At 43.3% G+C, this 15416-nt stretch overlaps 1 protein-coding gene across 10 annotated transcripts in view; it reads right to left on the bottom strand.

Annotated features, from left to right (window-relative positions):
* LOC129813725 (adhesion G protein-coupled receptor L2-like) overlaps window positions 1–14614 on the bottom strand; it is a 138227-nt gene extending 123613 nt beyond the window's left edge. For 6 of the 10 annotated variants that reach the window (XM_055866188.1, XM_055866186.1, XM_055866184.1 and 3 more), the window contains exon 1: window positions 13938–14614. The gene's annotated coding sequence lies outside the window, so the exon portion shown is untranslated. The remainder of the gene's footprint in view (window positions 1–13937) is intronic. The other 4 variants (XM_055866181.1, XM_055866179.1, XM_055866180.1 and 1 more) reach the window with 1 other exon arrangement.
* Window positions 14615–15416: the final 802 nt, after the last annotated feature.

Genomic DNA, 15416 nt, shown 5'->3' on the forward strand with positions numbered 1-15416 from the left:
ACACAGAAACAGTGAAGAAGTGCTCCTTAAGAGGACGAAAGAGAAGGACACTGCAGGTGGCGACAGAGGGAGGGAGTTCGCAACAGATGTGACGTTGCTGCGGCAACTGAAGTGGGAGAAGTAGTCTCCCTTCCAAAGGTATTCTGATGTGTTAGCTTAGCTAGCTAGCCTACTCCTCTGAGGCCAATTTAACCATTACACATCAAGTACAGAATCTGCCTTGCTTAATATAGGCACAGACAGTGAAGGTACTCCAATGTGTCAGCTAGCTATAGCCTGGTTTAAACAGATGGAATGCTACACAAAATTCCGTCTGATTTAACCAGGCTAAGCTAGCTACCCCTCGGAGGTGTAAATAAATTATACTAAATAAACGGCACAGTAAGTGAATGAACAATCAACCCACTGCATTGCTGTCTCTTTCATTTTGCACCATAACAGTGGAAGTACAGGCTCTCTGTAACAGTGGAAGTACAGGCTCTCTGTAACAGTGGAAGTACAGGCTCTATGTAACAGTGGAAGTACAGGCTCTATGTAACAGTGGAAGTACAGGCTCTATGAAACAGCGGAAGTACAGGCTCTCTGTAACAGTGGAAGTACAGGCTCTCTGTAACAGTGGAAGTACAGGCTCTATGTAACAGTGGAAGTACAGGCTCTATGTAACAGTGGAAGTACAGGCTCTCTGTAACAGTGGAAGTACAGGCTCTCTGTAACAGCGGAAGTACAGGCTCTATGTAACAGCGGAAGTACAGGCTCTATGTAACAGCGGAAGTACAGGCTCTATGTAACAGTGGAAGTACAGGCTCTATGTAACAGTGGAAGTACAGGCTCTATGTAACAGTGGAAGTACAGGCTCTCTGTAACAGTGGAAGTACAGGCTCTCTGTAACAGTGGAAGTACAGGCTCTCTGTAACAGTGGAAGTACAGGCTCTCTGTAACAGTGGAAGTACAGGCTCTCTGTAACAGTGGAAGTACAGGCTCTATGTAACAGTGGAAGTACAGGCTCTCTGTAACAGTGGAAGTACAGGCTCTCTGTAACAGTGGAAGTACAGGCTCTCTGTAACAGTGGAAGTACAGGCTCTCTGTAACAGTGGAAGTACAGGCTCTCTGTAACAGTGGAAGTATAGGCTCTCTGTAACAGTGGAAGTATAGGCTCTCTGTAACAGTGGAAGTACAGGCAGTATGTAACAGTGGAAGTACAGGCTCTCTGTAACAGTGGAAGTACAGGCTCTCTGTAACAGTGGAAGTACAGGCTCTATGTAACAGTGGAAGTACAGGCTCTCTGTAACAGTGGAAGTACAGGCTCTATGTAACAGTGGAAGTACAGGCTCTATGTAACAGTGGAAGTACAGGCTCTCTGTAACAGTGGAAGTACAGGCTCTCTGTAACAGTGGAAGTACAGGCAGTATGTAACAGTGGAAGTACAGGCTCTCTGTAACAGTGGAAGTACAGGCTCTCTGTAACAGTGGAAGTACAGGCAGTATGTAACAGTGGAAGTACAGGCAGTATGTAACAGTGGAAGTACAGGCAGTATGTAACAGTGGAAGTACAGGCTCTCTGTAACAGTGGAAGTACAGGCTCTCTGTAACAGTGGAAGTACAGGCTCTCTGTAACAGTGGAAGTACAGGCTCTCTGTAACAGTGGAAGTACAGGCTCTCTGTAACAGTGGAAGTACAGGCTCTCTGTAACAGTGGAAGTACAGGCTCTCTGTAACAGTGGAAGTACAGGCTCTCTGTAACAGTGGAAGTACAGGCTCTCTGTAACAGTGGAAGTACAGGCTCTCTGTAACAGTGGAAGTACAGGCTCTATGTAACAGTGGAAGTACAGGCAGTATGTAACAGTGGAAGTACAGGCTCTCTGTAACAGTGGAAGTACAGGCAGTATGTAACAGTGGAAGTACAGGCAGTATGTAACAGTGGAAGTACAGGCTCTATGTAACAGTGGAAGTACAGGCAGTATGTAACAGTGGAAGTACAGGCAGTATGTAACAGTGGAAGTACAGGCTCTCTGTAACAGTGGAAGTACAGGCTCTCTGTAACAGTGGAAGTACAGGCTCTCTGTAACAGTGGAAGTACAGGCAGTATGTAACAGTGGAAGTACAGGCAGTATGTAACAGTGGAAGTACAGGCAGTATGTAACAGTGGAAGTACAGGCAGTATGTAACAGTGGAAGTACAGGCTCTCTGTAACAGTGGAAGTACAGGCAGTATGTAACAGTGGAAGTACAGGCTCTCTGTAACAGTGGAAGTACAGGCTCTCTGTAACAGTGGAAGTACAGGCAGTATGTAACAGTGGAAGTACAGGCAGTATGTAACAGTGGAAGTACAGGCAGTATGTAACAGCGGAAGTACAGGCTCTCTGTAACAGCGGAAGTACAGGCTCTATGTAACAGTGGAAGTACAGGCTCTATGTAACAGCGGAAGTACAGGCTCTCTGTAACAGTGGAAGTACAGGCTCTCTGTAACAGTGGAAGTACAGGCTCTCTGTAACAGTGGAAGTACAGGCTCTATGTAACAGTGGAAGTACAGGCTCTATGTAACAGTGGAAGTATAGGCTCTATGTAACAGTGGAAGTACAGGCTCTATGTAACAGTGGAAGTACAGGCAGTATGTAACAGTGGAAGTACAGGCTCTATGTAACAGTGGAAGTACAGGCTCTATGTAACAGTGGAAGTACAGGCTCTAAGTAACAGTGGAAGTACAGGCTCTATGTAACAGTGGAAGTACAGGCTCTCTGTAACAGTGGAAGTACAGGCTCTCTGTAACAGTGGAAGTACAGGCTCTCTGTAACAGTGGAAGTACAGGCTCTCTGTAACAGTGGAAGTACAGGCAGTATGTAACAGTGGAAGTACAGGCAGTATGTAACAGTGGAAGTACAGGCTCTCTGTAACAGTGGAAGTACAGGCTCTCTGTAACAGTGGAAGTACAGGCTCTCTGTAACAGTGGAAGTACAGGCTCTCTGTAACAGTGGAAGTACAGGCTCTCTGTAACAGTGGAAGTACAGGCTCTCTGTAACAGTGGAAGTACAGGCTCTCTGTAACAGTGGAAGTACAGGCTCTCTGTAACAGTGGAAGTACAGGCTCTATGTAACAGTGGAAGTACAGGCAGTATGTAACAGTGGAAGTACAGGCTCTATGTAACAGCGGAAGTACAGGCAGTATGCAACAGCGGAAGTACAGGCTCTCTGTAACAGTGGAAGTACAGGCTCTATGTAACAGTGGAAGTACAGGCTCTATGTAACAGCGGAAGTACAGGCTCTATGTAACAGCGGAAGTACAGGCTCTATGTAACAGTGGAAGTACAGGCTCTCTGTAACAGCGGAAGTACAGGCTCTATGTAACAGCGGAAGTACAGGCTCTATGTAACAGTGGAAGTACAGGCTCTCTGTAACAGCGGAAGTACAGGCTCTATGTAACAGCGGAAGTACAGGCTCTATGTAACAGTGGAAGTACAGGCTCTATGTAACAGCGGAAGTACAGGCTCTCTGTAACAGTGGAAGTACAGGCTCTCTGTAACAGTGGAAGTACAGGCTCTATGTAACAGCGGAAGTACAGGCTCTATGTAACAGTGGAAGTATAGGCTCTATGTAACAGCGGAAGTACAGGCTCTATGTAACAGTGGAAGTACAGGCTCTCTGTAACAGTGGAAGTACAGGCTCTCTGTAACAGTGGAAGTATAGGCTCTATGTAACAGTGGAAGTACAGGCTCTATGTAACAGTGGAAGTACAGGCTCTCTGTAACAGTGGAAGTACAGGCTCTCTGTAACAGTGGAAGTACAGGCTCTCTGTAACAGTGGAAGTACAGGCTCTCTGTAACAGTGGAAGTACAGGCTCTATGTAACAGCGGAAGTATAGGCTCTATGTAACAGCGGAAGTACAGGCTCTATGTAACAGCGGAAGTACAGGCTCTATGTAACAGCGGAAGTACAGGCTCTATGTAACAGCGGAAGTACAGGCTCTATGTAACAGCGGAAGTACAGGCTCTCTGTAACAGCGGAAGTACAGGCTCTCTGTAACAGCGGAAGTACAGGCTCTATGTAACAGCGGAAGTACAGGCTCTCTGTAACAGTGGAAGTACAGGCTCTCTGTAACAGCGGAAGTACAGGCTCTCTGTAACAGTGGAAGTACAGGCTCTCTGTAACAGTGGAAGTACAGGCTCTATGTAACAGTGGAAGTACAGGCTCTATGTAACAGTGGAAGTACAGGCAGTATGTAACAGTGGAAGTACAGGCTCTCTGTAACAGTGGAAGTACAGGCTCTCTGTAACAGTGGAAGTACAGGCTCTCTGTAACAGTGGAAGTACAGGCTCTATGTAACAGCGGAAGTACAGGCTCTATGTAACAGCGGAAGTACAGGCTCTATGTAACAGCGGAAGTACAGGCTCTATGTAACAGCGGAAGTACAGGCTCTCTGTAACAGTGGAAGTACAGGCTCTCTGTAACAGCGGAAGTACAGGCTCTATGTAACAGTGGAAGTACAGGCTCTCTGTAACAGTGGAAGTACAGGCTCTCTGTAACAGCGGAAGTACAGGCTCTATGTAACAGTGGAAGTACAGGCTCTATGTAACAGTGGAAGTACAGGCAGTATGTAACAGTGGAAGTACAGGCTCTCTGTAACAGCGGAAGTACAGGCTCTCTGTAACAGTGGAAGTACAGGCTCTATGTAACAGTGGAAGTACAGGCTCTCTGTAACAGTGGAAGTACAGGCTCTATGTAACAGTGGAAGTACAGGCTCTATGTAACAGCGGAAGTACAGGCTCTCTGTAACAGCGGAAGTACAGGCTCTCTGTAACAGTGGAAGTACAGGCTCTCTGTAACAGCGGAAGTACAGGCTCTATGTAACAGTGGAAGTACAGGCTCTCTGTAACAGTGGAAGTACAGGCAGTATGTAACAGTGGAAGTACAGGCTCTCTGTAACAGTGGAAGTACAGGCTCTCTGTAACAGCGGAAGTACAGGCTCTATGCAACAGCGGAAGTACAGGCAGTATGTAACAGCGGAAGTACAGGCTCTATGTAACAGCGGAAGTACAGGCTCTCTGTAACAGTGGAAGTACAGGCTCTCTGTAACAGCGGAAGTACAGGCTCTCTGTAACAGCGGAAGTACAGGCTCTATGCAACAGCGGAAGTACAGGCTCTATGCAACAGCGGAAGTACAGGCTCTCTGTAACAGCGGAAGTACAGGCTCTATGCAACAGCGGAAGTACAGGCAGTATGTAACAGCGGAAGTACAGGCTCTATGTAACAGCGGAAGTACAGGCTCTATGTAACAGCGGAAGTACAGGCTCTATGTAACAGCGGAAGTACAGGCTCTATGTAACAGTGGAAGTACAGGCTCTCTGTAACAGTGGAAGTACAGGCTCTCTGTAACAGCGGAAGTACAGGCTCTCTGTAACAGCGGAAGTACAGGCTCTCTGTAACAGCGGAAGTACAGGCTCTATGTAACAGCGGAAGTACAGGCTCTATGTAACAGCGGAAGTACAGGCTCTATGTAACAGCGGAAGTACAGGCTCTATGTAACAGCGGAAGTACAGGCTCTCTGTAACAGTGGAAGTACAGGCTCTATGTAACAGCGGAAGTACAGGCTCTATGTAACAGCGGAAGTACAGGCTCTCTGTAACAGTGGAAGTACAGGCTCTCTGTAACAGTGGAAGTACAGGCTCTATGTAACAGTGGAAGTACAGGCTCTATGTAACAGTGGAAGTATAGGCTCTATGTAACAGTGGAAGTACAGGCTCTATGTAACAGTGGAAGTACAGGCTCTATGTAACAGTGGAAGTACAGGCTCTATGTAACAGTGGAAGTACAGGCTCTATGTAACAGTGGAAGTACAGGCTCTCTGTAACAGTGGAAGTATAGGCTCTATGTAACAGTGGAAGTATAGGCTCTATGTAACAGTGGAAGTACAGGCTCTATGTAACAGTGGAAGTACAGGCTCTATGTAACAGTGGAAGTATAGGCTCTATGTAACAGTGGAAGTATAGGCTGTATGTAACAGTGGAAGTATAGGCTGTATGTAACAGTGGAAGTACAGGCTCTATGTAACAGTGGAAGTAAAGGCTGTATGTAACAGTGGAAGTATAGGCTCTATGTAAGCGCAGGTGGAAGCATTTACTGGCCTGTACTAACAAATAGGCCTTTCTCAATGACAGAGAAATCTCTTCAAGCCTAGATCAATTACACCGAAGCTCGGCTGTAATTAAAATGTCCTAACAAAAGGTCCTGGAACGCAGGACACAAACCTGCACGCTGAAAATAAGCCCTGTTCAATCTACAGCACTATCTACAAGCATTTGAAAGGGTCTGAGTTTTAGATTCAGCTCAGGTTTCCTGTAGGCACATTGAATGGTATGCTAAACTTCAAAGACCGTTTTTCATGTTTCTTCATGTACACAAACAGTTACATATCAGGTTATTATTTTTGACAACATATCGTATCTTTTTGACAATATCGCAATATTATTTTGGCGCTAGTTGGCTGTACCTGCACCAAAACTCCTTCATACTGCTTGTTCTCCATCTTCTTTTTAAATAGGGAGCCCATTTGTTTTCAGCACTTATTTCCATGACTGATCAAAACCCATTCTCTGTCTTGTCCCTCTGTAGCAAACATATGGTGAGCAATATGTTTGTAATACCAAATCGCAATAAAATCACAGTATCAAATCGCAATACATATAGAATGGTAAGAATCACAAAACATATCGTATCAGCACCTAAGTATCATGACAATATGCTATTGTGAGGTCCCTGGCAAATGGGTTAGACATGGCACATCATATGCAGCAAGTCCATGAGCCAAATATGATATACATCAAGTATATTATCTACTCCACAAAGTCTGTTTACAATCACATGAAATGCAATATTTCAATTAGGCCTATTGCCCCAAAAACATTTGTACTTCTTTTTCCCCCCTTCTCCTTACTCTAGCTATCAACAAAGTACTTATTTGTTTCCTTTAACATGTTGGATAGTAGTTGTGTTTAGCAGAGAAGACAGGCTGCTTATGACTCTCTAATTAAAATCCTTCTCTGTCTCTTTTTGAAGGGGGGGGGGTGGATGCTGTCTCCCTGAAAGCATTGTTTTTGGGTGGAAAACAGTCTCTTTGAAAATTGTCAATAACAGTCTTCTGATGAAAAAACGAATCACGCCAAATGCCAGCAATATCGTGGGAGGTGACATTTATGTTTGGGACTTAGACAATGCACACACAAAGTAAATAAGCTTCCACTCAACCTACAGAGAATACAAATGTGGTTTCTACTATTATGCAATGTGTGAGCAAAGCACAACAATTAAAATAGCATAAAAAACTCTTAATTCTCAACAAACTAACCCCAAATATCATTCTAGATGAATTTGGATTAAGGTGGTGTGTCGTTGAACAGAAAGCTCTTGGCGCCTGTTAAAATATTCTCGTCCGACAGCTATTTGCTCAAGTCCTTCTCTGAAATCCTTTTACAGATGAATTCAGTCTATCACGAGTACAGGCCCCAGAGATGAATTCAATGGCACAACATTGGTTTGATTGATGGAGTGTGAATGACTATCTGAGATAAGTAGATTCTTTGTCTTACTCGCCAATGCAAATATTAAAATAACAAACATTGATGTGATGGGAGAAGTGATTGATTTAGACATACATTTTCATATAAAATAAAAAAAAGAGACTGAAACAGACTAATCTACAGTTATGAGACTCGTTAAAGCCTGAGAGGATGTACGGTAGTCCTTGGAGAAGACACATTCATTTTCAGTCCACTCAAATGAACAATCTTTCAAAAAGGAAAGAGAAACATGACTCAATAGTGTGGAACCTGTATATTCCAAAACTTGCCATTTCTAGAAATCATGGATGGCAAAAAACTAAATTCATAGCAAGCCTCAGATCTGCCTCAGCGTGATCCACCCTACCAAGACAAAAGCATAGCACCTGAGCGCTATAAGCTCCACACTTCCTGTGACCTGAAGGTATAGAAGACCACCAAATAAAGCACATAATCGGTCTACTCCCCTGAGACAGTCCCAGAGCAGTGTCCTCTTACGCTAATGCCCTCCAGTCCAGTGGTGGTAGAGCATCACAGAGCATCTCTGAGGGCAGTCCAGACAACTCACAGGTCATTGCTAATCTCCTGATAGATGAAGCCTAAGGACCCCCGGCCATCCATCACACCCCAGCGACACGTCTCCCACTGGGCCAGCTTTACACACTCCAAAGAGTTAAACACAGACCCAAAAGACCCAGAGATCATCCATCACTCAAAAAACTAGCAGCCCCTCCGTTCCCTTCCAGACGATGTGGGCTTTAACAACACCGAGGGGGCTTGCTTTCTTAACAGAAGGAAAAGCGTTCTGTGTTGTAGGGGCTATGGAGGGTAGGTAGGGAGGGAGATGTTTGGTGAGAACATATCTAGGGCTGCTCTGCTCTATAGCTCAGCTCCAGGGCCTCTGTTGATCATTAAACATCCATTTGAGAAGCAGTGGGGGAAAGTTAACTGTCATTTAAAGCACAGAGGGTGGTGAGGGAGATTTTTACCCCTTAGAAATACCAAAGGCATACATTAATCGAGCGGGTCAGCTAACACAACCTAACACAATGTCATTTGTTCCAGTCTCCATCCATTTATCTCAGTTGCTATAAAAAGGAGGAAGACGGATGATGAAAAAGCTACGATGAACATTTGCAATTAACTACCAAATCAAACAAACCCATCACCCTCCTCACGTATCCCTCTTTCCTCCTCTTCCTCCCATTCTCTCCAACTCCATCTGTTTGTTCCTAACTTTTGACAGTGAGTGTGTCAGAAAACAGAAAAAGACAGCTGTCAAACCGGCCCCTTGTGATTGAGGATGGCAGGTGAGCTTCTCTCTCTCCCTCTGTGTCCTCTCTCTCTCTTTCTCTGATGTGATTGTGCGTGAGCACAGGAAGCAGGCATCTCTTTTCATTATGTGTCATCTGGGTTGTGGCGGGCCGTAGCGGGCAGAGGAGAGCTGCGTTCACTTTATTACCCAGAGGCAGGATGATCAGGGCCACTAACCCTTGGGAGAACACTACCCCTGGCATTTACATCCACCACCTCTGGGGCTTTTGTCCCAAATGGCTCCCTATTCCCTATATAGCGCACTACATCTGACCAGAGCCCTGGTCAAAAGCAGTACACTATATAAGGAATCGGGTGCCAACAGACCATCAGAGAGCATCACCACTGACCTGTCCTGTAGGCCGGCCCCCTGCGTTACAGCAACCTGGGCTTCAACTAATGGATGTGAGCGATGTACATTTCAGAAGAAATATAAATAAAATGAAAAGAATGAGGGAGGGAGGAAAGGAAGGGAAGAGGCTTTTCCTTTTTCTTGACATAAATTGTCATCCGTTTGTAAGGAAGGAATGGTTTGTGTGTGTGTCCATCTGTTTGATTCCTCACGATTTCATTGTGTTCGACATCCCTATTAGGCGATGTTTGACAAGACATTAAAGGAAATAAATCTAAATAAACTCAGCAAGGCTACACTCAGCAAGGCATTCTTTCACAGCAGAGCAACAGCTGCATTGCATGGAAAATAAACATCTTTATGACAGAAAAACAAGAGGCCATTGGTTGCTCAAAACAGTGCTTCACACAAAGCTTTCGAAGAGGCCTCCAGAAATCTATTTTGATTTTGTAAATAACCAATAACTCAAATAGAAGTTCAAGAAAATGGCTTAATCCATTGATCTTTTTGCTTATTATTTTACTATAATTACACAAGATGCTACTTGAAGCATGTAGGTCTATTGTGTAGTTTCTTCCCGAGTTATCTTTCTAAAAGAGCTGGTTTTGATCATGTTTTGTAGTCATCCCAAGTATAGGCCTACAGTATACTTTCAATGTGAGAGACAATAGCAAACAAAAAGTGCACTGTAAAGATTTTAATCTTAGATCCTATAATATGTTTTTTAAATGTAAAAAAAATAAATACAAGTCAGCGTATTTAAATAAGCTCCCACCAAAACCCCCAAGTGGACACTACTCACACTGCAACAAGCAGTTTTCACATTTCTCTACTTACACACCTTTCAAACCAAGACGTTTTTCCACGAACTTCAGCATCCAGACAACCTTTTGACAACTTTTCCTTATATATGAAAAGGATTTGCCGGCGACAAAGCCTCTACGCTGCTTTTAGACAAGCGTGTAGACTCGTCTTGATAAATCAATACATGTCAGATTTGTATTTTCACTGAATCTCCGTTTAGATATTAGTTAGCTAACATTTCCATAGCCTAATTGTAGCCTAAGTTGAGATGAATGCTGCTCATGATCATCTTGTCCAATTGGCTCATTTAAAAAAATATATATATATTGCCAGCACGTTATGTAGCTTAACAAGTGGATTAATTTGCTCTTCACTTGCAAGTGACTTAATAGTCTAGGCCTAGTCCCTACCAAAAGCCTGTGTTGGGTCTGAATCAATCAATGGGATTTTGTTTCACTGAATCTCCCTCTGTACATTTGGTTAATTCTCTGGCTGGGCAAATAAGTGGAGGTAGTATAGCTCATTAGTCATTTGTTCATCTATCACTGAATAAGAAACATTTAGCATGCAATAATGTGGCCTAAATAGAGTGTAGGCTTCATTTTCTGCTGGATCGCGTTCAGGGCAACTCAAATAGCCTGCGGAGGTTGTGAAATATGAACACCAGACTCACAAGCTTTTGAAAATATAGATTGCTATTATTTTCTACAGGTATCATGATGAAGATACCCTCAATGTAAGACCCTACTCCTGCTCCCTAACAAAGCGGAGTGAGGGTAGGAAAGAGATGAACCCTGGATCTAAAAAGCATAGGCTTGCCTTAGGCTCTTTTAAAAAATATTACATCAGTTCCACACGTGTGCAAAATATTATTCAAATGTATTTGTATTTTTTTCATTATATACTGAGCCTACTAGAAAATATGTCTTGACTGTGATCAGGGTAGCCGAAGTGTCGTCTGTTTAATTAACAAAATTACTTTTGATATCATGTACATGGCGCTACCATGTAGCATATATGCTGCACAGACCAGTAACATAATTAAACTCAAAATATGCCATTCTATTCTTTTGAAAATAGATTTTATTAGTCTTACAATGTTTCTTACGACCTGTCCAAAACAAATGAATAATGGATTTCTTTGTGATGGTGTATATTCAATGGATTTTTTCAAATAGACATCCACCCACATCAGCCCACGTCTGCTCCCACTCCAAAATGTGCCGGCATGTGCACTGGAGATAGAAACCACTTATCCCGGCAAGAATGTGTCAAAATTGGACTGTATGAATTGGACTCTAAAAAAAAACATTGCCTACATTTTTTATTTTTATTTTTTACAGGCAACATACTGTAAAGTCTGTCTGTAAAGGGTATTACTTTGGGGATTTTGGTTTGAATTATGGCAGCCTACCAACCCTGTCAATCCCAACTAAATCTGCATTTGCAATCCAACATGAGCACTCTCTCACACAAACACATACGCACAGAATATTGATGCTGCATTAAATAACTGGCAAAAAAACATTTACAGTGGTCTGCAATGAACAACAGCATTCCTATTCTATAGCCCAGCAGCACCCTTCCCCTCTCAGGACAAACTGCTTGGGGGATGGGGGCTGGGAGCTCAAGTTCTCTCCATTGAAATGCAGCCACTTTGATATGTAAATCGTCAGTTACAACAACAGAAAAATGCTAGAAATCACACGAGCATAGGCCTACATTGAAGCCATTTGCACCCGAGCTGATGTGAGATGAGATGGCACTTCCCCTGGAGACACCGGGCTTCAACAAATGGACCAACCCACAGAGAGAGCATCTGGGGCAGGGGAGTGGAGGAGTAGGGGGGTGGGCATGGGAGGGACAACGGAACATTTGTCCCAATGAATTCCCCAAATCCATCCCAACACTGACATGAAATGAATGAAAGTTACTCCTCCAGTTCCTAGACAGATATTAATAAAAAATGAGTCATGATTTAGATTTTACCATCACTTGTAAAAAAACTTTTTTTAACACCTTTATTCAACTAGGCAAGTCAGTTTAAGAACAAAATCTTATTTACAATGATGGCCTACCCCGGCCAAACCCTAACCCGGACTACGCTGGGCCAATTGTGCGCCACCCTATGGGACTGGTTGTGTAATACAGCCTGGAATCAAACCAGGGTCTGTAGTCTGTAGCCTTAGACCGCTGCGCCACTTGGGAGCCTATAGGCCCTACCAGTAGCCTATTTTCTCCAATAACCCTGTTAAAAATGCTTGCATTTTCTCAACTGCATTTCCAATTCTGATTTGACCTAGTTAAATAGACTACATCAGTAGTCGTAGAAAATGTCATGGGCCAACACACAACACTACCCTCCTGTAGTGAGTTGAGTGGTGTGTCTACAGGTAAGGTATACTGCCTCACCTCTGTGATATATAGGCTAGCTAGAGCTAGACTAATCACTAATAAACTAATGAACTTACAATGACTGGTCAAGCTCTTTGCCAGATGTATGCTCCGCTTGGAATCCTATGCTATTTGCTTATTGCTTCCCATAGAGCCCAATATGCTTGTTAGGGTGCTTGCTTTGGCTTTCGCCTTGTTTATGTTGACTTATGATGATGATTCATAAACGGAATCCTCCATGAACGATAATGAGGACTTTATATTCTCCCTTCTCTTATTAGATCGCCTGCCCAGCTCTAAACGATGAGCTAATCTATGGAATTAGTGCACGGTAACTGTGTGAGGACTGATTTAATACAATTCTACACATTTTGTCATGAGGCTAGGACAAAATGATGCAGTTTTAAAGTTTATTTCCTGCTATTCTACACTTTTGCCATGGGGCAGAGAAAGAAAATGTGCTGTTTCATAGCTTGTCTCCTGCTTTTGTTCACAATTTGCCACGAGGCTGAGATAGAATTTTGCAGTTTTAATGCTAATTTCCTGCAATTCTACACATTTTGCTACCATATGCTATCTGGGGGTTTTGTTGTGTGTGTGTGTCCCAGCACACATGGCTGGCTTAGATATCTGTGAATTATATATGTTCAGTGAAATGATCTCATTTTACAGCCGCAGAATGGAGAGGAAGACGAAGACAGCAACTGACTTGCAGCTACTTAGGTCGTTGTGTCCTCGGGACTAGGCTATGTCTAATGGGGTAATGGGAGATGTTACATTTATTTGACAGTCTATCGCCCCACTTCTGTACTTGACAGCGTGTTACCTAGACAAAGAATTTGCCAAACCACCCCACTACACATACATTTCTATTTTCTTCCTAATCCAAGATGACTATGCTACTTGTCTCTTTTTCAGTGCTAACCCAAAACCTCATCTACACAGGTGACATCTAGACTAATTACCACAGCCAGGACAACAACGCCTCATTCAGAGACCAACAGAATAAAACCTATAATAATCTATTTCAGGTAGTAGGCCTAGCCCTCAATACATCCATTCATTCATTATAGCCTAACTAGATTTTTAAAAGCACAGTAGTTTGAATAAACCAAATTCACTGAATTCAGAGCGATGGCCGCCGAAGTCCACATCTGGATAAACCTCATGCAACTTTTCCAATATCCCAAGGCCCAGAGTCGCTTAATGTAAGACCCACTGATGTCTGTTAAAATGCAATTATTTCAGATTGTAAAATCTTTAGGCTGGTATACCAAGCAGTAGCAGATAGACCTAATTTTCACAGATTGCTTGGCATTGACATCACAACTATAGACCAATCTGTAAGTGTTCTTAAAATGGAGTGAAATTCGGTAAAATGTCCGTTAGTGACCGCAACGATATCGTTGGGATTGAAGTGTATTTTCTCAACTCAGCCTTAAAAAAAAAAAAACGATACCCTCATCGTAAGTAACCTAACTAGCGCCCAGACGGCAGGACGGCGTGTTAGACCAATGTTGGAATACTTACATTTGGGGGCGAATAGTCCTAAATGGTGATTGACAAAAATTGCTGTTCGGCACCGAAGTAACACAGAGAGAGTGGTTACCCCTTCAGCAGGCTATAGGCCACCCTCAAACTCGGTATATGCAGCGGGCAACACAAAGACGTCCGTGGTTCCGATGCATGCTCCCCTTACGAGGGACAGATCGTGTTGTTTCTTGTGGCAGGTATCTCTCTCTCTCCAAGTCCATGCGCCCCCAAGGACCTGACGAACTCTTCCATAGCGGGGTGATGTTCGGAACTATTTGGCCTAATCAATAGGTTTCTTCCATATCCCTCTCTCACGCATCCACATTTTCCTTTCGAGGGGACGCAATTAATTCAACAACTGCACGTCTGTAATTTTAGGCTATAGTAAACGATGCGAATGAGAAGCAAATCAGCTCATATCCTAAAAAAAAAATGCAGGCAGTCGTCTTCCACGATGATGTCAATGTATTCTGAAAGTCGCATAAAACAATGCTGAAACATTCTAGAATGAGACTTCAGTTCGGTGGTCTCAGGTCTGTCTGTGCGTCGGGCTTGTGCTCCAGTCAATCTATTCGCTGCTCTATCTACACACCGCTGAGCTAGAGCCAGTCGAACTCCCCATACAAACAAGAGAAGAAACCGTGAGCCGGTTCTCTGCTCTGCAGCAGCTGGCTTTCATGGGCCAGCCTAAAACCTGGCGTGGATCTGGCAGAAGGCAGGGCCTGGTGTCTGGTGCTCTTAGCAGTTCTGTATAGGACCTGCCTGTACAGTATAAGCCCCTAAAGGATGGGATGGACCTGGTACCTGGATATTGATAGTGATAATATTATTAAAAATATATATATATTTCACCTTTATTTAACCAGGTAGGCCAGTTGAGAACACGTTCTCATTTACAACTGCGACCTGGCCAAGATAAAGCATAGCAGTGCGACAAAAACAACAACACAAAGTTACACATGGGATAATCAAACGTACAGTCAATAACACAATATAAAAAATCTGTATACAGTGTGTGCAAATAATAGGCACAGTCAAATACATATTTCTAAATTCCTCTAAACACAGTGATTCATATAGGGCTCTGTTAAATATGTAATTCATTGCAAAGTGGGCTATTATGGCACTTAGTATCAGCTAATAGCTTATATGGGATAAATAGTTCACACTCATTCTCACAACAGAAGTTGTCACTACTAAAGACAAAAAATAAAAGGGAAAATGCAGCTATGTTATTACATGATTAATTCCAGCTGGCCCTGATGAATAATCTGGACAGAGGGGGAAAAGCCACACCGGGAAGGTAATAAGATTATATGGGGCCACTGCTGATGGAAAAACATAAGCAATCCACCCAGCACATGAAGCCATAACATCTAAACACATCCAATTTAAACACAAACCAAACAGCATCCCTCTAGTAATCCCCGGGCCAATAGGAGCTGTTTGTCTACCTGTTTATATAGTTTTCCCAGC

This window comes from Salvelinus fontinalis, chromosome 17 (assembly GCF_029448725.1).
Source record: "Salvelinus fontinalis isolate EN_2023a chromosome 17, ASM2944872v1, whole genome shotgun sequence".
In the NCBI taxonomy this organism is placed as follows: domain Eukaryota; kingdom Metazoa; phylum Chordata; class Actinopteri; order Salmoniformes; family Salmonidae; genus Salvelinus; species Salvelinus fontinalis.